This window comes from Apodemus sylvaticus, chromosome 17 (genome assembly GCF_947179515.1).
Source record: "Apodemus sylvaticus chromosome 17, mApoSyl1.1, whole genome shotgun sequence".
Classification (NCBI taxonomy): Eukaryota; Metazoa; Chordata; class Mammalia; order Rodentia; family Muridae; genus Apodemus; species Apodemus sylvaticus.
Genome location: NC_067488.1, coordinates 21,526,986 through 21,554,659, shown reverse-complemented (window position 1 = coordinate 21,554,659; position 27,674 = coordinate 21,526,986). Strand labels below are relative to the sequence as shown.

The 27,674-nt window shown below is 42.7% G+C and overlaps 1 protein-coding gene across 1 annotated transcript in view; it reads left to right on the top strand.

Annotated features, from left to right (window-relative positions):
* Ext1 (exostosin glycosyltransferase 1) overlaps positions 1 to 27,674 on the top strand; it is a 291,444-nt gene that overhangs the window by 210,041 nt on the left and 53,729 nt on the right. The gene's annotated exons all lie outside the window — the stretch shown is intronic.

The following is a 27,674-nucleotide window of genomic DNA, read 5'->3' as shown; positions in this document are numbered from 1 at the left end:
CCAAGGAGACGGAGAATCTGCATATGCTTTGGCTGGGCATAGTGCTGTGCACTTGTAGTCCTAGTACTTGGGAGACAGACAGGAGAATCACGTTTTTGAAGGTAGCCTTTGCCATATAAGAGTTTGAGACCATCTCAGTCTACACAAAGCCCTTTATCAACAGAGAAGTAAAAAACTCAAGTATGGATGACAGTAAAAAGAAATGCTGTCTTGGTTCAAGGCCTGTAAGCTAAGACATGAGGACAGCATACAGTAGAAATGCCTTTATGGGTATCTATGAAAATTACGTTATAAGTATCTATGCAAACTGTAGTTGTGTGGCATGCATGGTACTGTAGATTTGCTGACTCTTTGCTTTTAATGTATTCTTATAAATAATTATTCAGAATAATGCCACTGTAGTTAAACAGAGTCACCTTACATTGTTATAATAATCTAACTTGTGTGTATTTGATCAGGAAAAGTCAGCTAAGCAAAGTGGGAGATTATTGAATGAGAAGAAAAAAGATGATTGAAGGTGTTCCTAGAACTATGTTATGCTTTCTATTGAGTCCTAAGCTATTTTTTTTTTGATAGATTGAATACAGTATGTTCTTTCTTTGTAGAGCCAGGATAAAGAAATATCACAGTTATATATAAATATTCTGGATGAACAGATAGGTCTACCTACAGAATTAGCAGTGGATGTTTTAGACATATAGCAAGGAGGTTCTATGCCCTCAAGCAAAACCAGTAGTATTCGTTATATGTTATGAACAAAGACAAAAGTGAAAAGAAAGAGTCCTTGGTAAAAAAAAATTAAGATGCAGAGCTGCATTTCTAATGGAATATGTTTCCTATGACTTGTGTTCTTACTTTATGGGTGCAAGCTTGAGGCATGGACAGACTAGCTAACTGCCCAAAGACACATACACAATGAGTCTAAAGTTGATGATCTAACTCTGCCCATCTGATACAAGATTTTAAGCTTTGCTTTTTTTTTCATGTTCTGATCAAAAGCTTTGAACTTCTATCTTGTATTACATAGATTTTCCTGCCAGAAAGATTGAAGCTTTTGAATATCTTTTGCTCACCACATAGCACTGAGGATGACTACTTTCTGAAGTTGAGAACTAATTGATAAAAATTGATAATTAATTGACTTGGTTGGATTACCATAAGTAGCCAGGAACTAAGCTTTCCCACAAGACTTTGCCCCTCAGTGGGTGGCACCTGGCTCAATATCTTGTTTCTGTCTCTTGAGATTGCCTTTGGAATTTAACTATTTTTGTTCTCGGCCACTTTGAAATGGAATTAGACACACTTGTATAGTGTCATTTGCTCAATATTTACTATATACTGAGACCTAGCTACATTTTTCTTGATGAGAGAATGATCACACTCACTTTTATGTGGTTCTTAGTAGCAACCAAATATTTGTGAACTAGCATTAAGAACCAGGCCATTTGTGGAGTGTGTCTACTAGAACCCCAACAGGGGCAGAGCAAGAAGCAACCACTAGAGCCCTGGTGAACAGTATTCTTCATGCGCCACTCTAGAGTGGACTCAGGAAGTTGAATTCCTGCAATACCCAAATAATTTCATGCCAAGGCCAGCTCTCTCTAAAATAGAACTTTGGATATAATATAGTGTTTCTTTTGTTTTATTCACTAAATCATGTGATAGGTATTTAACAAATGCACTGTCTCACTCCAGGTTTAGCACAGTGCTATGACAAATATATAATCAGAACCACCAAATGAGCCCAGAAATCTCAAGGACCCGGGAAATATTGTTCAGTTGAGCTTGTATTTAACTGGTTTGAAAACAGGCCCACTGGGCTCAGACTTTTAAGTGAGTAAGGCTTTTCCTTTACACCTCCTATCAGCCCTTGATTAATGATCAAAGGATCATTGTCTCGTGCAGAAGACCACAGGAGTTCTGGCTTTCCTGGGAAAGCAGGAATTGGGAAAACTTCCAAGTATGTCAAAAGGCAAAGGGAAAATTCATACATGTTGTTGTAGGGGAGTCTCTAAAGAAGAGTTCAGCTATCTCTCATTTGTGAATAGCTATCAGAAGAAACAGAGGCAGAGTGGGAGAGAAATGCTGAGAGGGACCTAAGGTGCAGTCTGGGCAAGCGTTCCTCCAGCATACCCAGAACCGGATGTACACGGTTCCTTTCCTGAAAAGCTAGCGCATGGACTTGTAGGAGCCCGAGGGCCTCTTCACTGTATCTCAGAACTGACAATTCTAGATCTCATTTCCTTCCCTGATATTTTTTTCATTTTAAGGGAAATAAAAATCTATTTTAGGGTTCCTTTCTCCTCCCTTGCCACGACTAATGTCAATATTACCAGAACAACTTCAGACTTTAGACATTAAGAAATGTTGAGCTAATATAACAATTTGATGTTTCTGTAAAATTTACATGTGACTCTCCAGGCAAGCTCCATCTTTTAATATTTACTTAAAATATTTGCTTTTGCATGTATACCTGGCCATTGGTAGGGGTGCATTGAAGACGAGTGTTGACTTATTTGCTTCATTCTTGGGTGGATAATGTTGACTATACTGAAGTGTATTAGAAGAGAGTCATTGTATTAGCTATTCCTTATTTTGAAGAGTTCATGGTAGCCGGCCTCTGCCGTGATAATTATTCTGTGGGCTTCAGCAATGTCTAACTGGATGTTTTCTAAATAACAACTACATGTAGATAAGTTTTTTTAGATAAGTCTCTAATGGAGCACTCAGGGGGGAAAAATCGGCAGACCTGAATTAACCGAGAAACCACTTCTGTGTTGCGTTTTGATCCATTTAAGCTAAACTGATTAGCACTTTTTGAAAAGCAAATCTAAATCCTTGTGCTAATCAAGGGAAATTGAGCCATGCTGTTATTCCATGTTGTTACGGAGCCAGTGGGAAGCAGCAAGCTTCCTTTTTATTTTATTTTTTATTAATCACTCAGCATATAGCTGGGTTCAGGGCCCACCTCCTCCCTCAGCAAACCACTCTCCTCAGTGCTTGTTTAATAAAACTGCACAGCGGGAGGAATATTGGAGTGTTAGTGGGATTCAAGGAAGTTCATTCCGGTGCAGTTGATGATCGGGTGAGTGCTTTTGCTTGGAGTGATGGTCTGTTTCGAGCAGACTGTTAAGAAAAGCATGAAGCCCGTGGCACACACGTGACTCAACTAGAACACAGCTAGAAAGCAGGCTTGTCTGTTTTCCATTACTCAGTGCCTCTTCATCGGGGTGGCTGGAACTGAAGGCCTACTTCATGTCTTCACCGCTGATAACTTCATTCAAGAAAAGGTTCACTACTTACCCTATCCACCCCAAGTAGATGCAGACTGTAGGGACTCAGAAGACTTACTGTGTATGTAATTCTATTCTTTACTAAGCATTAATACCACAGGGGCCCTGTGCTATTCTTTACCCCTGTAACCCCTAACCCCTACAATTCCATTCTTTATTGGCGGTGATTATTAGGAAGGAGACATTCTTTTCTGTTGTCAGGCTGTCTGGTATGGAGTGACAGATACCAGGGAATGAGGTGGGGAATGGAAAGGGAGGTATAATAATATTTAGCTTTATTCTTTTCATGCCTAACCAGAGTTGAGGAATTTTCAGAGCAGAATTGTGTTGTTTCAGGGATATGTCCAGTTTTCAGCCGGAGTTACTTATTAACCTCTACTTGCATAAGCAAACACTCGTGAGACTCTCAAGACCTCAAGATATGGGGAGAAAGAAATCTTATCTCCCTCTCATCCTCTCCAAGTCTCCAAATGCCTCTCATAAGTGAGCTGAGAGAGTGAGAAACTCCCAGCTGTGAAGGCATAAGCAGTCCGTACCTTTCTTCTATGAAATCTTTGAAGTTGTCTTACAGATGGCAACCTCACACGATTCAGGTTTTTCAATGTACATACAAGGCTGCAGTTCACCTGCTTATGATTTTAGAGTAGCCTCTACTCCAGCCAGTCTGAGGTCTCTGCAAAGGCTCTTTGTACCTCAGCTGCCTTCATAGCTCCCTAGCTGCTTAAAGCCTTTACAGGTGGCTGGCACTAGCAGGTAGACATGGCAAGAACTACCCATGGCAAGAACCATTTGCTGGTTGTAATAGCTGGGAAGAGTGTCCAAATCCAGAAATGAGTATCAATAGACATTATCTTTAGCATAGAGCCTGTGTGGCCTAGGGTTTCATTCTAGCTTGTGTGCATGGCTGAAGGATGTTCTGTAGCTGTGATCATCTCGATGGGCTTTTATTTCTGTTTTCTCTGGCTGTGCTTTTAGGAGAAAAAAAGGCTGAACACTGTCCACTGAAGAGTGATTTCTGAAATCACTTGGAAATGGTTGTACTCTTAAGAGTGGCCACACAAAGGTCATGGGAAGCAGAAATTGGCCTGGATACAGTGCAGATCATATACAACCTTCGGTGTCAATGTCCCTGTCCCCACTCCCTTTAAATGTTGCAAACCTATGACTATTTTTAAAAGTTTCAGGGCTTATTACCTTTTCTAGACTGTTGCTTTTGGTGACAGAGGACAAAACTTCTGGGCAGGTTAACCAGATTAGGTTACTTCTGTGAACATTAATATTGTCGTAGTATTTCTGTTGCTGTAATAAAACACCATGACCATAAAGAACTTGGGGATGAAGGGGTTTATTTCAGCTTACAAGTCTCAACCCACACACCATTGCTGAGGAAAATCAAGGGAGGAACTCAAACAGGGCAGGAGCCTGGAGGTAGAAGCTGGTGCAGAGGCCACAGAGAAGGGCTGCTTGCCCCTCGTGGCTCTCCGTTGTTTGCTCGCCCTCCTTTCTTACACATTCCAGGACAATGTGTAGGGTCTGGGGGGTGCACTACCTCCAGCTAGGTAGACCTTCCTTTCTTCATCAATCATCAGTTGAGAGAATGCACCACAGGCTTGCTCAGAGGCCAATATGGTGGAGATACTTAACTTTCTCAACTGAGAGCCCTTCCTTCCAGATGACCCCATTCTAGGTCAATGAGACATGAAACTAGCTAGTACTAATATCCTATAGAATTCTGTCTTAATTCTGCTTTTTTGGGGGGGGTCTTGGTTGGCATTGTATGAGCCTGGGCCTGCCTTTGTTCCTAGACAACAAACTGAAAAGTGTAATATATCATTTCTGTTAGAGGTAAAGAACCTAAATTCCTGAGTGGCACCAAGAGGCTGCTAGAGTAGCCTGTCTGAGGAGGAAATTAATTGACTTCTTGGGCTCCTCTCTGGTTCTGTGTCAGCCTTGGTCCCTGTTCTTCCTAGCATCCAATCAACCTACCTACCTATATGCCGCTAAAGCTAAACAACAACAAATTTAGCTCGCTTGGATTCCCCTGGTTACCATGTTCTTACTAGGCTGGCACACTGTCTTAGTCAGGGTTTCTATTCCTGCACAAACATCATGACTAAGAAAGTTGGGGAGGAAAGGGTTTAAACAGCTTATAGTTCCAAATTGTTGTTTATCACTAAAGGAGGTCAGGACTGGAACTCAAGCAGGTCAGGATGCTGATGCAGAGGCCGTGGAGAGATGTTAGTTACTGGCTTGCTTCCCCTGGCTTGCTCAGCCTGCTCTCTTATAGAACCCAAGAAGACCAGCACAGAGATGGTACCACCCACAGGGGGCCCTCCCACCTTGATCACTAATTGAGAAAATTCCCCAACTGAAGCTCCTTTCTCGGTGATAACTCCAGCCTGTGTCAAGTGGACATACAACACCAGCCAGGACACACACTGAGCATGCTGTGTCACGGTACAAATTGTTTGCAGGGCTTATCACTGCATGGCTTCAGTAGAGTTTCTCATCAGGATAAGGTTTGTGCAAACATATTCACTTCAGTTGTCCTTTGATTTCTGGGAGGGAAACATGCATATGTTGCTGTGTCACTTGGGAGGAGCTGTAGGTGTGGGTTTTTTTGTGTTTCCGATCAGCTTTTCAGAGTAGAGTAGCCTCAACCACAAAATCATTGCCAGTCTTTGGCAGGTGGAAGACATACTGTCCAACTGACAGTGTCTTTTTCTGTTTCAAGATAAACAATGACCTGGACTTTTAGAGAATGGCTGGCTTAGATGTGTTTGGAGTTCCCCGATAGAGTCTTCGTAGCAATGTGGGTTGCTTTGTGATTGGTACCCAATCATTGCCTTACAACTGGCTTCAGTTCTGAAGCCACGGGGGAATTCTGAACTCTGAGACTCAAGTAGCCTGATTTCTATGTCACCATGACAGAGTGACACCCACGGTCATTTCTGTGAGGCTGTGATGTAATAGCTTTTAAATGAGTGGTAAGTGCTGGCCGGCCCTGCTTTCAACACCGAGAGTCATTCATGCATTCATTCATTCCCATACTGCATAGGGAGCCACAGTATAAACTAGGCAATGCTCCAGAGTGGGAGATAGGGCAATGAACTGGACCCAGAGTCACGAGCTTTTTGTCTTTGATGTGCCAGATAACATTTTACACCCTGTATGCTTTACTGGACATAATGTAACTATTGCCCTCAGCTGGGCTTTGCACAAAAGCAGATCAATAAAGGGAAGGTTGCTGAATTCCCATGAAAGTTGATTTATAAGAGCAGGTAACACATGGAGCACAGGTTACCACCAGTGAGATACTTAACCTCAAAACCAAGGTAAAGGGCCTACTGAGTCATGCCTGCCCCAGCACTGACCTCTGGCCTCCAAATGCTTGCACACAGAAACACAGGCATTCTACTATGTCTGTACATAAACATAACGGCACAGCAGTTAAGTCAACAAAAAGTTACGTCAAAAGCATCAAATGAATGCATATTCTGCTAGATTTTAAAACATGTGACTGATTCACTGTTTACTAATTGTGGCTTGTATTTTCTAGGTCTTCAGCATTCACAAGAAAGCTCCTGTAGCTATAGCTTTTGATGAATTGATCATTCCTTTAGAGCCGTGAAGGCAATATGAAAACCTGTCACTGACTAGAACACCCTGTCCCTTTACCAATAAGCTCCATCAATAATTTAGGAACAACTTATTCATGAATTCTGTCAGGTCAGCATATTAGTCACAGTTCTGCCTTTGGCAAGCGAGGTGGCCATTCATTGCTCTGGTTTCTTGGTGTGTTGATTTGGGGCAAATGAAGTTGATATGGTAAGCACTGATCTAGGTATAGGTTGTGACTTAAAAGCTTCCTGAGATAAATGGCTGGATGCGTCCGGAAAGGCGGACTTGCTAGTACAGTGTTGCTAGTTGTTTGCATTATAGTTATCGAAATTTTCTGCATAGTGAGGGGGATTTGTTTCTGATTCTATATAGAATACAACCACCTCATAAACCAATTCTGTACTTCCATACAATGTTCCCCTAACATTTTGTTCGTAAACAGTATGCGTTTCCAAATATGTAGAAAGCTGGAAAGAATTGTCTGGTGCTCATGAATTGGGCATACAGATTTTGACTCCTAAGCAGGTGGGTAGCTATTTAGAAAGTAATAAGAGAATATCAACTCTGGCCATTTTAGGAGAATGGGTCTTTAGGACCATAAACTAAACCAGATCATTTCTAGTTATCTATTGGGTCTCCTTTCCTTTCCCTGTATGCCCCCACCCCACCCTCAACCACCACTTCTCTTGTCTTCCCATTTTCTTTGAGATGTAGTCTCGATGTTACTCAGGCATATTACAGCCATCTTCTGCTCCTGGGCTAAGCCGATCTGTTCCCCTTGCCTCCATTTCCTGAGTTTCTAGGATTATAGATGTGTATCACCACAGCAGGCTCTTATAGTTTTGGGAAAACCCCATAAATATTGCACCATTGCTGTTGTCTTTGCTCTTTCTCCCTTCCAGGAAGTGGGGGAAGAGAAAGAAGAGAGAGGAGGAAGGAAGGAAGGAAGGAAGGAAGGAAGGAAGGAAGGAAGGAAGGAAGGAAGGAAGGAAGGAAGGAAGGAAGGAGGGGAAGGAGAGGAACTCTTTCAGGGGGTCTGTGGAATCATTTAGTGAGTAAAGATACCTGCTATCAAGCCCAGTGAGCTGAGTTCCACCTGTAGTATCCACATGGTGGAAGGAGAGAACTAACTGCTTCAGGTTGTCCTCGATCCTCTAATACACACACTGTAGCATACACACCCCCACCCACATATACACACATGCACAATGATAAATAAAATAAAATAAAATAAAAAATAAAACACAGGGTAACCAGCTGAAGTTGACCCCAGACATCCTGTGTAGCTAGGACTGGCCTTCAATGCCTGATTCTTCTTCTGCTTCCAACCTCTTAGTGCTAAGATTAAGGGAATCTGTCACCACGTCAGGCTTTCAACTTTTTTTTTTAAGAGACAATCTTCTGTCAACTAATTTTCCTTACTGTTGCAGACTCACCCCCGCCTCCTTTACAGTAAGCAAAATCATCATCAGTAATTGCTGCAAGGGGGTTTGGATAGGCCCGGTGTTTCCCACACGTTGCTAAGAAACAGAGCCCTCAGATGCCCTTTAGAACTGCGGAGGTCTGTCTTTCTAGTGGTCTAATTCTGCTTACTTGCTGCATAGCAAAGCTTCCAGTGCTTTTTGTTCTCTCAGTCCACTTCTTCCCACTAGCCAACCCCAAGTACCGTGTGTGTGTGTGTGTGTGTGTGTGAGTGAGTGTGTGTGTGTGTGTGTGTGTATGTGTGTGTGTGTGTGTGAATGTGCTAGCTGGAGCATGAGACAGGTTCTTCCACGATGTAGCCTCTCAAGCTCCTGAACTTCTGGAAAAAGTGATTGAGGTTGGAAGGAACTGTTTGACATCTAACCACAAAGGAAAAATTAGTCTTATGACCCTCTCTGGTCTGTTTCATTCTGCATCCTGTATACTTTATGAGGAACAGCAGCAACGGGAACGGGAGTTATTTCTCTTCAGATGATTCGGTCACAATTTAATGGTGATCACAAGTCGGGATTAAGGACTGGGTTAGAAGTACTAACTGTACCTTCTTTTAGCTGTTGTCTAAGCTCTGAAAAATGCTACAAGCTATTCATCCTCCAATGTTTAATTTCCCACTCCCATCTCAGGACAGAATATGTTCTTACCCTGTTGACTTCTGGCTGTTTCCCTGCTCTGTCCTATGCACTGTGGAGATAAAGCCAACTAAGCACTGTGCCCCATTCTCCTTACTGTTCCCTCCGCCATGAAAATAGTAGCAGTCTAGAGGCAAGGAAGGTACTGTGTTGCCTGGGTCCCATAGCGAGCATGTAGACTATAGCCCTCACTGTAATTTCTATGGCTGTGAGATAGTGGCTCATTTGTTACTGCAGCAGAAGTTAGCCCAGACTGACTAACTTAGCAAACCATGTGTATCACAATGCCATGCTCATAGTTCTCAAGTCTGGCACTAGAATCATTGAAATTATGCAAACATCATTGTCCACAGATTAATATTTTAGAAAACAGTTTTCCAGAAGAAGGGTTGATTGTATTCTAGTACTGTCCTGAAGGTGGAGATTTACTAGACTCCTGTTTCTATCCTAATAAATACATTGGATCCTGCAGGAAACCACCATTATTGTACTGTGTCCTGACCCTTGCCTTTGGTGTAACCCACCAAGCCCTCCCACTCATTTGCTCCTTTCCTCCGTTAGAGGTTAGCCAGAGTTAGGCTAGTTTTCAGAAGCATTCCTATAAAATTCCCCACAGAGAAATTTCAACACAGAGATGCTCTCTGGTCTCTTTAAGATAAAACGGTTAAAAAAGGTTCCATGGGAACAGTTTTCCCCTTCAAGCACAGACTCCTATGGAAATGTTTGCATTTGCATTGGGGATCTAATTATTTTTCCTCCACCTCAGCTCTACCATAGTTATGTTATGGTGGGAACAAGGGTCAGGGTGTCAGTCATCCCCACCAGTGCTCATTGGGCTCCTGGCCTTCGCCCACTCCTCTTCCCATCTCTGGGGATTTTTCTGGGGGGGGGCGTGGCTCCAACTACTCAGCCCTCCCTACATCTGGTTCATCATTCATGGTGTGAGCTTCCTTTGGGAGGCCAACACAAACTTAGCAAGTCCAGCAACATTGGCCTCTGGTTGCTGAAGTCACATAGGGCAGAGGTGCACCCACAAAGGGAAAGTCTAGAGTAAATGCGACAACAAAAGCTGTAATGAAAATCTAAGGTCTCCAAGAAACTTAGTCATTAAAGCTGGAATACCCAAGTCTCTGTGACACGGATCCGGCGTCATGGTTAGTTTTGTGTCCAAACCAGTGACATTTTTAGAAACATCAGCTCCAGCTGACCATATAGTTTTTCTTTTTTTCTGTCATTCTCTTTCCCACAGACAGGGAGATCAGATGTCTATGAATGCTTGTGACATCTGTATATAAGTTTGGTGGTTACTTCTTATTGTTCTGATTTTAGTACCTTAGAAAGATGCCTCTGGCATTGCTCAACAAGTTTTTGTGGCATGAAGCATGAATGGCAAACAGAAAAGAAAAGTTATTGTTTAATTTTGCATCAGCCTTTAATATGTCTCTGTCAGCTTTGTATCTTATTAGGAAAATGACTAAGAGAAAGCCCAAGTTAAGATCTTTCACAATGAGATGCTACATCATACCCTACATCTCCTATATTTTTAACTGCTATTTGCATTTTTTTTTGTTTTGAGGGTGTAGTGTTCATCCAGGCTTCTCTGTATAGCTCAGAGTGGCCTTGAATTTAGTCTGCAGGGAAGGTTGTTCGTGGACTCCTGATCCTCTTGCTTCCTTAATGCTGGGATTATGGAATTATAGAGCATAGCCACTGTGCCTAGCTTCCTATATATTTACTTCTGTTATCAGGGAGAAAAGTCTTTTTAAGAAATAGCAAATTGGGGCTAGAAGGGTACCTCCTGTTTAAAAGCATCTGAACCATAGTTCCATTCTCAGCATCCATACACGGCAGCTCACAACCAACTGTAAGTTAAGATCTGATGCCAGTGCTTTCTTCTGGACTCAGACACTTGGCGCTCGACCCTTACCTGGCCAGTTATATACATACACCCAGGCATGATGCTCCTACACTTAAAATAAAAATAAATCTTTAAAAAAAAAAAAACACAAAAACACCAAACTACCAAACCCTACTTATCAACAAAGACCAAAAGATTGGCACATTTCTTTTCAAAGCACTTTCTAAGATTCTGTCATGAATCTTTGGTCTGGAGTGAAATCTGTTTTAAAATAAATTTGAAGTTTCTGCAATCACCAGTTCTGTGCAGCTTCCTATTTCTGATACTGAGTTCTCAGTTTCCCTGTGCTCTTTTGCAATCTCTCCTCCCCTTTTATGCACGCGCCCCTCCTTACCAGCCTCTAAATCCTATCGTTCTTTAAAAATTCATTTCAAGTGTCATTTCCTCTGGATACACCCCTCATGAATTAGATGCCTCTCTATCTTAGCGTACCCTGATGCTCTCTGAGTACACTTCCAGCACATCCTATTTATCACTCTTTATTGTGGCTGCTTGATCCATGGTTAGATGATTAAACTCTTAGTGCCTCTAGGCCAACGCTTGACTATTACTCATCTCTGCATGGTGGGCATCTCGTGGAGTGTCTTGGCACCGATAGGTGCTTAGAATATTTCCTGCTTGAATTCACTTCGGTTCTTTATGTTTTAAAAAACAGCTTGTGAGCTAGTAGCATTGTCCTTTCTGCAGCCAGTTGCCCTGTTTGCTGCCTGGGAAGTTTGAAGGGAGGCTTTTTCTATCAGTTGTAGCAGCCACCGTGGGCCTCTGTCTCCTACTGGCCTAAGAAGAAAGGCCAGGTGAACAGTTGTTCCCCAGTCCTGATGGTACTACTCTCTAGACCTATTCACTACTCAGAGATTCCACTGCACAGTGTCTCTGGAGTTAAGGTTTTCATGCATGGGAAATCGTGAGGACACAGTCATGTCCTATAGTCAACTCTAACGCTCTAACTTGCTGGGTGTGAAGGTACACCCCAAAACTTAGGAGACAGAGGCAGGACGATCATGTTGAAAACTAGTCTAGGCTCATCTTAGAAAACCAAGGCTTGGTCATATGGCTAAGTAGAGAGCACTTAACTAGGGCTCTCTTTTTAGGACTCTTACTGACCAACTGACTTGTAACTCCTTGTTGAGCCTTGAATAAAATCTAGTGTAGTATATAGAATTTCATCTGGTTTTCTGAGGGCTGGACCAGACATACATTTCTTGTCAGTTGTTTTCTTTGCCTCAGAATTTTATCTGTGTGTGTTTGCCAATCTTAGAAGTTAGTTGCAGTAGAAGAAATATAGATTTTAAAAATACAGTAACAGTATTGTATTACCATGTCTTTATCTTCCATTTTACAAATAACAGAATTAAGTTTTTAAATTTTTGTTTGTTTTTCTTTCTTTTTTTAAAATATTTTTATTTTCTATATTCTTTGTTTACATTCCAAATGATTTCCCCTTTCCCGGATCCCCCCTCCCCATATGTCCCATAAACCTTCTTCTCTCTCCATCCCTTCTCCAATCACCTCCCTCCTTTTTCTCTGTCCTTATATTCCCTTCCCATGCTAGATCAATCCTTTCCAGGATCAGGACCCTCTCCATACTTCTCCATGGGAGTCATTTGTTATGCAATTTGTGCCTTGGGTATTCAGGGCTTCTGGGCTAATTAATATCCACTTATCAGAGATTGCATTCCATGTGTATTCTTTTATGATTGGGTTACCTCACTTAGGATGATATTTTCCAGATCAAACCATTTGCCTAATTTCTCTGTATAACCCTGGCTGTCCTAGAACTCACTCTGTAGACCAGACTGGCCTCGAACTCAGAAATCTGCCTGCCTCTGCCTCCTAAGTGCTGGGATTAAAGGCATATGCCACCACTGTGTGTGTGTGTGTGTGTGTGTGTGTGTGTGTGTTTAATTTTTAATAAAATAATATTTCCCAAAAAGCCAATGTTTCTTTAATATATCCAGTTAGCAGCTATCTAGAATGACATAGAACTATTAAGATGATGGCTCCATTAAGTTAGCTGTCATAGAGTGCATGGGATTCCCCTTTCATTTTGGAAATTAGACAATCTCCTAGTACAGTGTTAGTCTCCATCCTCACCTATAGCTGTGCAGTCCCTGAGCTGGGTAAAATGTTGTGATGTACCAATTAAGAACATGCTATGTTGTTTTTTTAATTTTTTTAATTTTTTTTATCTACAAGTTCAGTAAATTACAACTTGATTGTCTGAGTAAACATTGCTACCTGCTGTGACTGCCTTGTTGTCGAACAGAGTTCTGCATGCAAATTAAGAGCAGTTTCCTTATTCCCAGTATGGCACGCTATACTTTTCCCATGATTTAAATTTCTCTTCTCCCATCACTGGAAAACAGATTGAGACAAAATGTATGGTCCTTTCTTGTATCCTTTGCTGCAGTTCTTTGCTTCCAGGCAGTGATGCCCATTGATGCCCCAGAGGAGGTGCGATGCAAACACCTGGGCATACCCCGTCACCCCTGTGCTCTTGCAAAGATTTTAGCAACCTAATGAAGATGGAGAAAATGCCAACTCATTTTCTCCTTGGTATTCAAAATTATATGTGGGCCAGAATATAATAAGCTATTCTTATGCCCAAGTAACCTGTGACCCTTCAGTGAGGTCCTGCTCTTGAATATTGCATATGGTTCACTGTCAGATAATTTTAATGTTCAATAAAATCTGCCTTGAATAAATTAGAATACATTTGCAAATTAGTTAGTTAATTAGATTTTAGACATCTCTGGGGGGCTGAGCTGAAACAGATGTGTACAAAAAGCCCCTTGCTGGCTGCAGGATGTGCACTTCTGACTGAGTTTTCTGAAGAAAGAGCCCATCACTCGATCCTGTTGTTAGTGTCAGAGTGTTCCAGTAAATACGTTCCTGCAGAGCCACCCAGAACTGTGCTCTGCTCTAGAGCCCGTTGTCAGAGGGAAAGGACCCGCAGTTGCCTCTGTCCTTCAGCAGTTGCACTGTGAAGTAAGCAGTGGGCTCTTACAGTTCCTTTGAGAGATAAATTATATTTCGTTGTTTTAACATTGGCTTCCTGTGTGTGTTAAGGAAAATTAGCCACTGTGGAAATAACCGTGGCTGGTTTGGTCATCTTTGAGATGAGGGGCTTTTTTTTTTTTTAAGTTTTCTAAATCTGATTGTAGTTGAACAAAGAACAAAGTTTAAAAGTACAGGAATGGCATTTTCCTTTGAGATAAGGATGCTCAAGCCAGGGCCATTCTTGCTGAACAGACACTGGCCTCGCTTCACATTACACCTTGCTTTATTTTTCACATTAAAATATAGCTGTTCTTTTCCTAAATCTTAAAAAGTAATTCATTTTCTGAAGGACAGTTGTGTCTGATGTAGCTTTCACCTACCTTCCAAAAGTACCAATGAGTACCTAAAGCCTTCTTTTGGGATGGGGGAAGATGATTGATTGATAGATAGATAGATAGATAGATAGATAGATGATATAGAGAGATAGATTGAAAGATGATAGATTGAGAGATGATTGATTGAGAAATGATAGATAGGATAGATAGATTATAGATAGGTGATAGATGTAGATGATATATATATATGATTGATAGATGATAGATTGATTGATAATAGATTGGTATTGATCCATGATAGCTGATGGATTAATAAATGATAGATGATAGAGATGAGAGAGACAGAGGTAGATGATAGATTGATAGATTGATTGATAGATGATAGATTAATAGATAATAGATGACTGATAGATGATAGAAAGATGATGATAGATTGATGGATAGATAGACATCTATTAGTATCAGAAAAATGGATACTTATGACTATAGTATTGAAATCCTACTTTCTATTTTCAAATAGAAACCACTAAGCTGTGGCATAATCAAACGAGATTATGTCCAAATCAGGAATTCCTGCACTAGTGGTTTGTGTTTGACATTAAGATCTGGATACTGTAAAATGTAGTGGTAGATTGAAAATGAGTTTCATTCCTGCTTCAGCAGCCTTCACTGAGAGCCTGTACAGCCAGAAGAAAGGGATACTTACCGTTTGTTTTATTTGGATTTCCAGTCATGATTTATGATGAGAAGACAGATTTTTCAGGAGTGTTTCAAAACTTTCTGGTAGTTGACTATGTTATGCACTTGAGCGCAGTATGTTGCCAAACATCTTGTTCTCATAGACTTGAACTACCCCGAACCCTGTAGCTGACTCAATTCACATCTGGGCCTGCAGGTTGAGTTTCTAATCCTATAGGCTCAAGAAACAAACTGCTATTTATGACAAAACCAAGTGTCACTGACTGTTGGAATGTTTGTTCCAATGGTTAGCAAATTGCTATCCTTTCATTAAATCCTCTGTATTTGGGGCATGGAAACTCTGCATTTGGGTAGGTGACTCCAGGTCCACAGAGCAAACTGAAGGGAAGGTGTGGATCTGGAAGGAAGCCTTGCCCACTGCAGTGACTCAGGTACATGATGTGGGCCCAAGGGTGCTGGTACAAAGTCCATCCCTTCAGATACACACACAGCAGGGAGCACAGATTTGGGTATGAAAAACAGGCCTGTTGGCTCTGGTAAGGTCCCAAAGACCCCAGGGCAGGTTAGCAAGAAGTATCCGGAGGTAGCCTTTGCAGAGGTCTGGGAGACTTATTGAGTCTGACAGAGGATAATGGGCAGGGATTTGGACTGAACTTCAAAATGTATTCATAAATGTGTATTCATGTAACATCATACATAATAGTGAGGATCTGTGGGAATGGATTCATTTTCTTTCTGGTACTGGTTCAGAGAAGCGACACTGAAAAGCAGAACTTTGCCAGATGAACAGCCGTATTGGTTCAAAGGATTCCTAGATCCACACATGAAATGTCATGGCCTGGGGAGTGGTGCCTGATGGCATAATACTTTGGTCAAATGCTTTGATCAGTCTCACCCGAGTCTAAAGGGTGATGCATTTGAGGGAAGAAAACAGTGATTATATAGACAGGATACCATAGATGGTTACTGATATAGAGTCCTGGACTCTTTCTTGAAGATGATCATTCTGGAGCAAGCATGCACATGGCTAGTGCTGATTGCGGAGTGCCAGGTTCCAAGCCTAGAACGGAAAGGCTTGGTACATGGGATGGCCACAGAGTCCAGTGAAAAATTGAGATATAGACCCTAATGACATTGGCCATGTGTTGGACTCCCCAAGTATATTCTTTTTAAAAGATTGGTCATTTCTGGATGTGTGTGTTGAAGGGAACCTGAAAATCAGTTTATCTTGTTTCTTCCCTGGGGCCTTTGAAAAGTGCAAGTCTTAGAGCCAGTAAGCTCTGGTGTTGCTAATAAAACCTGCCCATGGGTGGTTCGCTTGGGGTAGTAAGTAGGCTTATTTACAGAACAGCCATGAGCCTCCCAATGGGCAAGAGGGCTTCTTACTAAAACAAGATCATGAGGTAGAGAAAGGGGAATGTTTAAAGACAGGGTATATCTTAAGGAGTCGAAGATGTATTGGTGGACCCTAGGAAGTTGTCAGAGTTTTACCCCCGAGGCTTTAATCCAGCTCTGTGGCTGGTGGCTGCAAATCACTTTCATATGGCCATTTGTGATTCGGTGGAGTGTTTGGAACGAGCTAGTTAATCCCAGTCCAATTCATAATGGGCAGGTAGCCAATTCACACAAACCACCTTGACAATCCACACTAATTGCTTTGTCTCCGCGGAGCAGCTAGAAATTGAATTGCCTGTAGAGATGAACATTTCCTACTTTTTCCCCCTCTCTTCCAGCTCCCCCCCTCTCTGTCCATTCCCACCCTGGGGTACCCCCAGCTGAAACCGTACACTTGGCTGCTTGCTGTGGTGTGTGTGTGTGTGTGTGTGTGTGTGTGTGTGTGTGTGTGTGTGTCTATTAAATAGCACACATCCTCCTAGGCTATAAATTTCAAGAAGTTTTCTTTTTGAAGAAATGAGTAGATTCAAGGTAAGGAAAGGAAATTCAATATTGCCATTATGGTCAGTTGGTTTCATTGCCAAGGGTAGAAACTGTCTTTGAACAAAGCAAACCACAAGTCTTTTTTTTTTTTTTTTTTTTTTTTGAAAGGCTAGGGAAACTAAATTCCTAGACAAACACTCATACAGCCTGGTATTAGACTCAGAAAGAGCTACTGACCCAGAAAAACATCCAGTGTAGCAGCGTCTAGAACCATCTCTAAGAAGGGATAACTATGCACCCCAAACAGATGAGAGTCAGGGTTACTGTACCTGACTGAGAGCTGCTTCTGGGGAGTAAGTGTATTTTACCTGCCTGGGTCGGTCTGGAGTAGCCTTAGTATGTCTAGACTCCAGTGGTGCTCTGGGTGATTCTCAGGGACCAGTGGATGGTTGATGACCACTGCCATTCGTTAGCTGGACTAGCATGAAGCAATATAATGGAGAAGTTGTACCCAAGGCACCTGACGTAGCTTCTGGCTCTTTTCCTCACTTAGCTATGTCACTTCAGAGTTACATCCAACCTCTCTGAACGTGTTTATATCAGCTAGCCCTGAGGTTAAAGGTCTGTTTCATTAAAAATTATATTTTACAGTTGCAAAAATATTTTAATGCTGCTTACCTTTTAGAGGCCTGATTTTCATAGATTTAGAAATTTACCCAAGGGAAGGAAATCTCCATCTAAGGCTAAAATACATTGACCAGTTCCTTTATTGAGGTGATATTGTCTACCCTCCTCCTTACAACGGTGGGAAGATTAAAGCAGTATACCTCAGTGCAAGCATTGTCAACTCAAACGCATCTCTAGACATTCAGTGTGCATAGACACTTGGTTATTTACAGTGATTTGTAGTATTTGCCCCATCATCTCCAGATAGAATGTCTAACTGAGCCTTGCTAGGAGCTATGATGGTTGGAAACCTCTTGCCATAATTATTACACCTGAAACCATAGGAAATGGTGGGTGTGAAGCCCTCTTGCCATCCAGGGGTCAAGAGATAAAACAGAGAGAATTTTTGTAATGTGAAAGACAAGAGGGAGTACCCTCTAAGTAATCTTGTGGGCGTTGTTCTTCCTCTAGCCAGAAAGCCTTGGGAATTTTGCCTAGAAGCTCATTCTAGAGGTCCCTTTTTACCACTGGTTATGGTAAAGGGGGTTTGATTGATCCTCCTGGACTCTGTGGAAAAATCCAACAAATAGAAAGTGAAATTTACAAGGGATTCCAACAAAATCAACAACTGTTTGCATAGCTTGGCGGGGCTCATCTCAAATACTCATTCTGGCCCTGAGAGCTTTGGGTCTCTGTCAAGATAATTCATCTTTTATTAAGAACAAATGCTGCAAGTATGAACTCCATAAGAGAAACCACAGCTTCTACTTTTTAAAATATTTTTATTGCGTTTTATTGGGGGGGGGCGGGTGTTCGTGTGAGTGTCTGTACACGTGTGTACATGTTCTCGTGAGCATGACTCAGCATGCATGTGGAGGTCAGAAGACAGCATGGAGGTTTGAGGTGGGAGTTGATTCTCTTCTTTCTCCATGTGGGTCCTGGTGATTGAAGGGCAGTCGTCAGGCTTGGCGGCAGCATCCGTGTCCACTGAGCCAGCTTCCTAGTCCTGAAGCTGTGGCTTCTTAATATTTAAGGAAAGAGGCAGGAGCCTAGAGAAGGGAGGGACACCATGCTAGGGCGAGCGACCGTGAGCTTCTGAGGCTTCTGTGGAAGGTCAAGGATCCTGGGCGCCTAGGAGGAAAGTAAAGTTCAAACCTGATCCTCGGCCTAGAAACTTTCTGATTTTTGTGGTTTTGCAGCTGTTGTTTGTTGTCGAGGTGATGCCTCACGCAGTCATGGCTGGCCTTGAACTGGCTGTGTAGCCCATGATGTTCTCAGATGCCTGATCCTCTGCTTCTAACTCCCAAGTGCTGGAACTGTTAAGGTGCACCCATCACTCCGGTTTGAGTTTCTGAGGATCAAGCCAAGGACTTTAAGCATTTTTGGCAAGTACTCCTACCAACTAATCTATGTCCTCAGCCCAAGCTGTGTTGTTTTAACATCTTGCTGAAACACATTCCTCCCTATGGCTGTCTTCCCTCTGGACAGAGCAGCAGAGTGGGTATTGCAAATATGTCAGTTTGGTAAAATTCCATGCAACTTCCTGCCTATGAAGGAAGAGTCTGTATTGTATCATGTTAGGCAGCAAGTGTCAGGTGACCTGGCAGCAGGAATAACTCCTTCCCTCCACGTGGAGACCAACCTTGTCTTCTGAGTGATGTGAAGCAGGCCGGAAAGGCGGCAGTGGTTGGCTTTGACCAAGCTCAGGGGTCCTGGGTGCACGTGTGTGTAACACCTCTGAACTCTGGCTTCCTACAGGACCACAGCAGCCGTGCTTCTTCTAGCCTCCTCAGCCTGCCTTGATCAAGGTGTGCAGAGCTGGCAGAAGGAAGGAGCCAGGCTGTGGAGCAGGGGAGAGGCCAAGCCTGGGCTGCGTCTGTGTGAAATTTCCCTGGAAAGTCCATTGCCCCGGTTGACTGTCTTTCCATGTTGGTGTCCATGTGTAGAACCTTAACTCCTGAGGAACTCCTGACAGGAACAGCAACACCATTGCGATCACGTGTTGGTCTGTTTATTCTTACTCTCAGTGCCAAGTTAGAGATTGTCTTTGTAGAACATATTGATCCTCACTGCCACCAAAGCGATATTTACCCCTCCCCCAAAGCCTAGACTAACTCTGCTCATAAAACACATCTGAATATGTAGAAGTTACGAGAATGACTTTGAAAACACACTGTGGAGAAGTGTTCTTCTGGACTGGACTGTGTAGGATCTTCTAGAGCAAATCACTGAAGCGCTCTGCTCCCCCCCCCCCCCCCCCCCGATTTTGTTTCATCTGCAAAAAAAAAAAAAAGGAAATTGATATAATGATACTTGCTTTTACGCTTACTTTGCAAAGTAAAAGAAATTTCCATATATAAGAACATTTCTGCCAGGCGGTAGTGGTGCATGCCTTTAATCCCAGCACTTGGAAGGCAGAGGCAGGCGGAGTTTTGAGTTCCAGGACAGACGGGTCTACCGAGTGAGTTCCAGGACAGCCAGGACTACACAGAGAAACCCTGTCTGGGGGGGGGGGGGGGGGGGGCAGGGGCACACACATTTACAAAGCACCTGGACAATTAGTCACTCATTAGCCTTGTGTGTGTGTGTGTGTGTGTTCATTTGCCTGTGTTGCCCAAAGGTTGTATGTTAATGGACGGGAATCAGAGACACTCACTGCCCTCTGTGCCAGACAGTTGTGTTTGGCCCTACCACACTCTCTACCAGTACCTCCGCCCTCCACCCCCACAGAGACATACTTTGTTTCCATTGTTCTTGCCTGTATGGAGAATGCTGCAACTTGCCACCCAGCATTCCTGCGTTCTGCTTTCTGGATTGCTCTTCCCTTGTCCCAGGAGCTGAGTTCTCTTGCAGTCCTTAGCTTAGACCTTGCCTTCTGCAGAGAGGGCTGCCCCGACTTCTGGTCCTCATTAGGGTACCGCCTCCCAGGATCTCTAGTCACATGGATGGCTCTTTAGCTCTCAGAGTAGTTCCTTGTAACCTCCATTTGCACGATGTCAGTGTGTGCAGTCCCAGTAGATGGGAGGCTCTGCAGGGAATATTCTGTTTCCTCTTGGGACCCATGGGATACCGAGCAGCTACTTCCAGGGGTTGGTAGGCTCAGAGCAAATAGCTTCAGTACATGTAGGCTCAGAGGATACATAAGTTGACTGTGACTGATGCCTTTCTCCTTTCTGACTGGTGGATCTTGACTACCCTAGCTACACTTATCCCTGACCCCTATATTTTTTAACCATGTAATAGGAATGAAAAGGAAGCTAACAAACTTATCAAACACCTCCTTTAGAGGAGGGGTGTGTCTCTGCATTCCTATTTGGTATCTTTTTTTGATGGTTTGCAGAAGGAAGCAGGATCAGGCCAGTTCAGTGAGGACACTGGCCATACCAATGTGCCCCACCTACTGGCTGCCTCTGCTGCCTACATTCACTGTGGATTGTGGAGCCCTGTGTAGCTAATGTTGCCTGTGTCATCTTTAAGCGTGGCCAAGGCTATGCAAGGCGTTGCATCCAAATTTGTGTCCCCGCTGATGTCCAGAATGACCATGAATCAAGAGTTTGCTTTCGGAACACACATTTTCATAATCACAGCGGCGGACTGATTTCATTCAATAAGCTTTACCAAGGTTCACACTAGGACCCAAGGGTTAAAATGTATAGTGAAAGGTCATCATTCACTGTTTTGTTGGCCTCTGTATGTATTATGTGGACCAAAGTTACAGCATGTAGCAAATACCTTCTGTGCAAGACAGATAGCAGAGAGGCGTGGCACTCTCATGCCCCACCCCTGCTTTCAAGGTGTGCGGGAACTCCCTTTATGAACCATAAGTTCTAAGATAAATTTTAGACAGCTCATGGAATATCCTGTCTTTCTTTTCACATCCCCCAAATAAGGACTTAAATTTCCCATAAGGCTCAATAAATAGATAGAATGTGCTGCTTTGCATAAGTAAATATAACTATATTAAAGTGGCAGGCTGTTCCCTTTGTCAATAAATGTTTTATGTCATAGACTCCATGCCGAAATATCTCGTGTAAATTATGAATTAGACTTGGAGTAGCCCAGCATGGTCCTCCTGCCGAGTAGCAGCAGGTTGCTCTGTGACATTCACAGATGCTTCTCCACTGCAGACTGGGCTATAGATGCCCATGGTCTTATACTTAGGGCAGGAAAATGGTTTGAGTGGGTAGAGGGATGCTAAACCCTTGGGAAAGAAGGCCAAAGTGATTGTCTCTAGTATGGCTAATGTTATAGACTACATAAAGTGTTTTCCCACTAAAGCAAGTACTTGGTTGTTATTGCAGGAGGCATATCTTGTTCGCATGCCTCCTCCTATGAGTCCTTTCTGACCTCTAGCCACCTCACCTGGATACAAGGCATTCCTAACACAACAGTTACTATTGTGATATATATATATATATAATCACCGTGTTGTGATTCAATAGTAACTATTGTGATTTGTATCACAAGAGTGTCTATTGTGATAGTATCACAATAGCATGGTGATATGATATCACAATAAGACTTGGCTCCTGGGACCAGGTAAGGGGCATCACAAAGGAAGCAAAGATAGCTCAGCACTTTCTCTGAGAAAGTGCAGCCTTGAGTTCCTGGAACTTCTCATTTGTCATAAGAAGTCTAAGATAGGGCTGGAGAGATGGCTCAGTGGTTAAGAGCACTGACTGCTCTTCCAAAGGTCCTGAGTTCAAATCCCAGCAACCACATGGTGGCTCACACCCATCCATAACAAGATCTGATGCCCTCTTCTGGTGTCTGAAGACAGCTACAGTGTACTTACGTATAAATAATAAATAAATCTTTAAAAAAAAAAAAAGAAGTCTAAGATCTCTGTTTTGATATTAATTCTGCTAATTTAAAAACGTTGGCATTATTGGGGCCCATGCGGAGTAAATCAAATATATCAGTGAGCAGTACTGTACACTTTAATTGGTGGCCCAAGTTACACCCCTGACAAAAATTTGTCTCTGCTGTGTATATACACATCTCGTGTTTACAAAGGACACTACTGAATCACTGGTGTGTGGTTGAAAATATGTTAAAATATATACTTGATAAAATCAAGACAGCTCAAAAGAAATGTACAGTAGTGTCCCGCAAGAGGAAAGTTACTGAGTATCCTTCATTGGTACATGTTTTGCTTCCTGAGCTTGCTTATGCTATGGTTGAAATAGTTTACAAGTAATATGTGCATATAAACCCTGGGCCTGAATTCAGTTGGGTATTTTCTGTCTTTAATTTCTTTTATTCTCTAGAGATTCATCTAACATCTATTTGGAATTAATCTCTCCAATATCATGTCCTTCAGTTTTCTACATCTGGATTAGTAAGAATGATGTTTGAAATCTTCTTAATCTGGCAAATAATTCTGAGGTTTTTTTGTTTGTTTTATTTTGTGTGAGTTGTCCCTGTTTGAGGTAACCCTTGAACTTGTGATCCTCCATCCCATTTTGGTGCTAGGAGTACAGTCATGTGCTACTATGACTAGTCTTTTCAGCTCTTTTATTATTTCCATTAAATTTGTTTTTTAATAAGTAGTCACTGACTTAATCTTCCTCATCACTAACACAGAATCTCTAGTAAGACTCCCAAGGGAGTAATCATGATGTCTGGGCTTGGTGCCTGATCGATTCCTGAGAGGATTTCACAGGGTGGGTGAACCTAACATGCCTGCCATGTTTAATGGTTGCTTGCTCAGAATAGTTTAGACAGCTGACCATATGGGGGAGAAGGAGAGAAAGGGAGTCAGAATATGAATGTATTAATTTATGCAGTGGACAATAACCACACTGCCTGGAAATCAGTATGTATGAGTTCCGTGTTCTAAGATTTAATGGTACTTTATTTGTATTACCCATGAGCACCATGATCTTCTGTGTGAGCGATGCTTTGAAAGAGATCGTTTCTACTTATTTCTGCTTGACGTCGAAGCTGTCAGTGGGAGACACCACTGTAGTTAACAGCAGCTCAGGTTATGAGTTTGGGGGTAGGGGCGCATCTTCATCTTGCTTGCAATCCTGTCGCCAGCTACAGAACTCCAGACCTGCGAGCCTCAGTCTTCAGTGGCAAAATGTGTTTACTGCATGAATTTGTGCACCCCCATCCCCTAATCCCAACAACAGATTGTGGTAATGTGTGTGAGGCTGAGCACATACGTGTGGTCAGTCAGGTGATGGCTGCTATATCGCCTTCATTACCACACTAAGGTATCTTTTGATGAGTGTGTTTCATGTGGTTTCTAGTCTCTTCTGTGTACTTACCTCTCCCCCTTCATTACTCTACATTGGATTTTGTTGTAAAATATGCAGACAGAATCTGTGTTGTGTAATCTATCTTTTTATTTTTCTGCCCTTTCTTCCAGTTTGTTTCTTAGGGATGAGCGGCTGGTGATTTGGCCCCCTCTGTCCCCACACTACCATCTCTGTTGCAGCATGGGACATTTTCTGGGTAGTTGCAGTAATTTCTAAATTAGACTAAGAAGATGGATGGAAACCGTCTTGGTTAGACAAAGCCCAGTTGTGACGTTTCTTTTGTTTTGGCTCTAGTCCAAGCTAATTCCTTAATAACTAGCATTCCTCTGCCCACCTCTCTCCCCTTAGGGATTAGAATCAGCAGGACAGCCTAGTCACTGTAGCAGAAAATATCTTCAATTGCTTCTCCCAGCCCAGGCCTTGCAGCCATCAGTACTTGCAGATAGTCATTACTTATAGAAGGGCAGAAGCGAGACTCCTGGGCTCTTCCTAACAACAGTTTTGTTCTCCAGGAAGAGGGCATCCTGGCGGACTTTCTTGTTTTCCCAGACCACTACCACAGCTGATTCATACTGCAATTAAGTCATTTCCATGATTTCGTATCATGGTTTTTTTTTCCCTCGCCCTAGAGATATACAATGTTAAAGCAAAATACAAGCATTCATGCTGCGTATGCATTTAGGGAGTTGGGGAATTTGGCTTTTAATTACTGTGAAAATATGATTATTTAGGGACAAGGCAACATCTCTGCAGAGCGTGTAGAATTTTGCAGCACCAGGAATAGGGGCTCATGAATAAGGACTAGAACAAGTGAGTTGGCAGGGCCTGGGAGAAGGGCAAGGGGGAGTGAACCAGAACAGTCCTCTGCATCCTTCATTTACTCCAATCAGATGGTGACTGAGCATTCTTGCCTCACTTTGCTTTCCCATGACGTGGGTTCCTGCCAGCTGCCCCTGAGCTATGGCTCAGCAGGCATCCGCAATGGTATAACAAAACCAACTTGTTAAGGGAAAGTGCTTACCTGCTTAGACCTCCAGTCCTTAATCACACACTCATTTCCCAGGCAGAAAGAAGCCTCCGTCTTTGTTTTGCATAACATCCTACAGGTTTAACTCCAGCTCACAGCATGCTACCTTTGGTTTCTTGAGGTGAATAGCTCAGAAAGCTTTTTTGCTTTTAAAGATTGTAATGGCCTCTGCAACCACTGTCAGCACTGTGTCTCCAGTTTCAGTGTTCCTGGACACTTGTCCTATAGGTCTCAACTTAAGCCCTAGCATCCAAGAGGGTCAAACTTCCTTAGTAGGATTCCAGTAAGGATTATTGATGTGTTGGTGGGTGGATGAATGGATGGCTAGACAAATGAATGTGTGAGGTGTTCTTGTGTCCTACATTTGAGTTGATGTCTCTTCCCTAGCCTGTCCTCATGGCCCAGATGATCCCTGTTCACAAAGGAGCATACTATGGGGGGAAACCATATGGGGGAGCTAAAGGTCTTATAGGTCTTGGCCTCAAAGCCCCTTGGCAAGTTGGAAAAGTAAAAGTCACATAAAATCTTAGAGAGACACTGTTAAAGTTTCTGTGTCCAGAGGTAGAAATGAGTGTGCTTTTGGTTGGCCCAGCTTGTGTTTTCTGGAACTGGATAGAATACCCTAGACAAAGGTCAGCCTCAGGAAAGGTCTCATGGCTGACTCAGCACCACAAAGAAAGCTCTGACCAATGTAAGGCATGCCTCTGATTGGAAAAACATAACAGAGTGGAGAGATTCCATTGTAGTCCTTGTGGGATCCTTCAAGCTACAGCTCTCATAGCTGGCTCAGGACAACCTATAGATCAGTTGTTCTCAACCTGTTGGTTGTAACCAATTTGGGGTTAAATGACCCTGTCCAGAGGTCACATAAGGACATCAGAAAACACGCATTTACATTCCAATTCCTAATAGTAGCAAAATTACAGTTGTGAAGTAGCAGCAAAAATAATTTTATGGGTGGGAGTCACTATAACATGAGGAACTGTATTAAAGGGTTGTAGCATTAGGAAGGTCAAGAATCTCTGCTCTAGATGGAACAGGGCCAGGAAGCATTGATATATCTTGGGCCCCAGAAGCAAACTGCCTCAGTTTATGCCTCCTGTTTTTAAAGTGAATTTACACAAATTTGTTCTATGTCTTCATTTCTACTTCCATACATTGGAGGAAATGTAGGGCTTTATAAGCCTGTAATCCCAACACTCCGTCAAGAGATGGAGGCAGGAGGATGAGCACAGATCAGGAGGATAAGGAGTTCAAGTGCAGGCTGGGTTCCTTACTCTGATACATGTATACTTTGCTGTGTCAAGGAAAGGATGGTATGGAGTAGCGCATGAATTACTGCTCATCTTGCAATGGTTTGGTAGACCAGTTGGCCAAGTGGTCATAAGTCTTCACTGAGGGCAGGCACGTCATAGATTGTCAGCAGATGCTTGCTGTCATTAGTAGCATTGTATTATCGACTAGTTGCAGGAGTTTCTATGGAAATTTCACGCATCCCTATGGCTGCTTTCCTTTCAGGCTGTAGTGTCTGACACATGCCTTTGGCCCCAACTGTTTCTAAGAGGACCCAAACCCAGTATCCAGAGAGTAGCACTGATTGCTCTGCATCTTACCTTTTAACATCTCAACAAGGAGTATGGAGGCAACCTTAAAAGTGTCTGATAATCTACATTGTGTAGTGGGCATGCTGTGTACACAGGCATGAGATAAATTAAATGGTGCTGGCAGTATGTGTGTGCTCTCAGCCAGATGCCCAGATTTCTTAGATCATTTAAGCACATTTCGTGTAATGGAACGTGTTATGACTTCAGCAGCTTCCGAATGAGAGTTAAGAGGAGGGGAACATATAAAATCTTACTGGTTGCACCAGCTAGGCTCCCCCAGGGAGTTATTTAAGGCAGCTTGGGCACTTCTGTGGAATTAGGGCTTCCTCAAAGGAAAGCCACTGTTCTTGTGGAAGAACTCCAGCCCGTCCTGGACCCCTCTCTCTGGGGGGAAGAATTCCTTCTTTGATTTTTAGATTTGAAGTGAGAATGTGAGCCCAGATCTATTTTCAAGCTGTCTTCCTTTCCTGCTCACTTGGAGGTGCCTTCTCAGCTTAGTTCCAGTGTGGCGGTGCCTTGGGCAGGTAATCTGACCGCTTCTGGTTTCTGTGATTTTTCTACAGGATGTTTAGACTAAATGATTTTTGTGGTGCCTTTCAGCTCCTAATTATTTTTTTTTCACGGTTTCCCTTCTTTATCGGTACAGGATGTACAAATGCTATAACGGAAGCATAAAATAGGAAAGTCTTCACTGATCACTTTGAAAACTTCCACTTTCCATGTCCTGGCTTTCTTAGTCTGAGCTTGGTTACAACTACTTCCAGGTGTGTTCACTCCCTTTCATATTCTCTCTTTCCCTTCCTACCTCCTTTTTTCTTTTCTTTTTCCTTTTCCCTTTCTTCCTCTCTATTTTTTTGGTGGGTGGGTGGTGGTGGTGGTGGTGGTGGTGGTGGTGTACATAAGAGTATTTAGCGTTTATTTCTACATTTCTATAGGCCTTCCTCCATGCATGGTCATTTGATCTCAGTGCAAACTACCCATGCCTGGTTATATATCGACATTCTTGCTGTTGGCAAGTTTTGGAAGCCTGCAGTCAGGGTCCTAAGGCCATCTGAGTCACTGTTAATGAACCAAACTACCTGAAAGACTCCAGCAGTTGTCTTTTGGCACTTGGCAGGCAAAACTTTTTCATGTTAGCTTCAAGGTTGTCAGATATCATTATCCCCAAGTATTAAAATTTTCAAAGAAAGGAGGCAGTGTGTTTGATTTATAGAATAATTATCTAGCTTCAGCTCTAACTTGGCTTTGGCGATGGT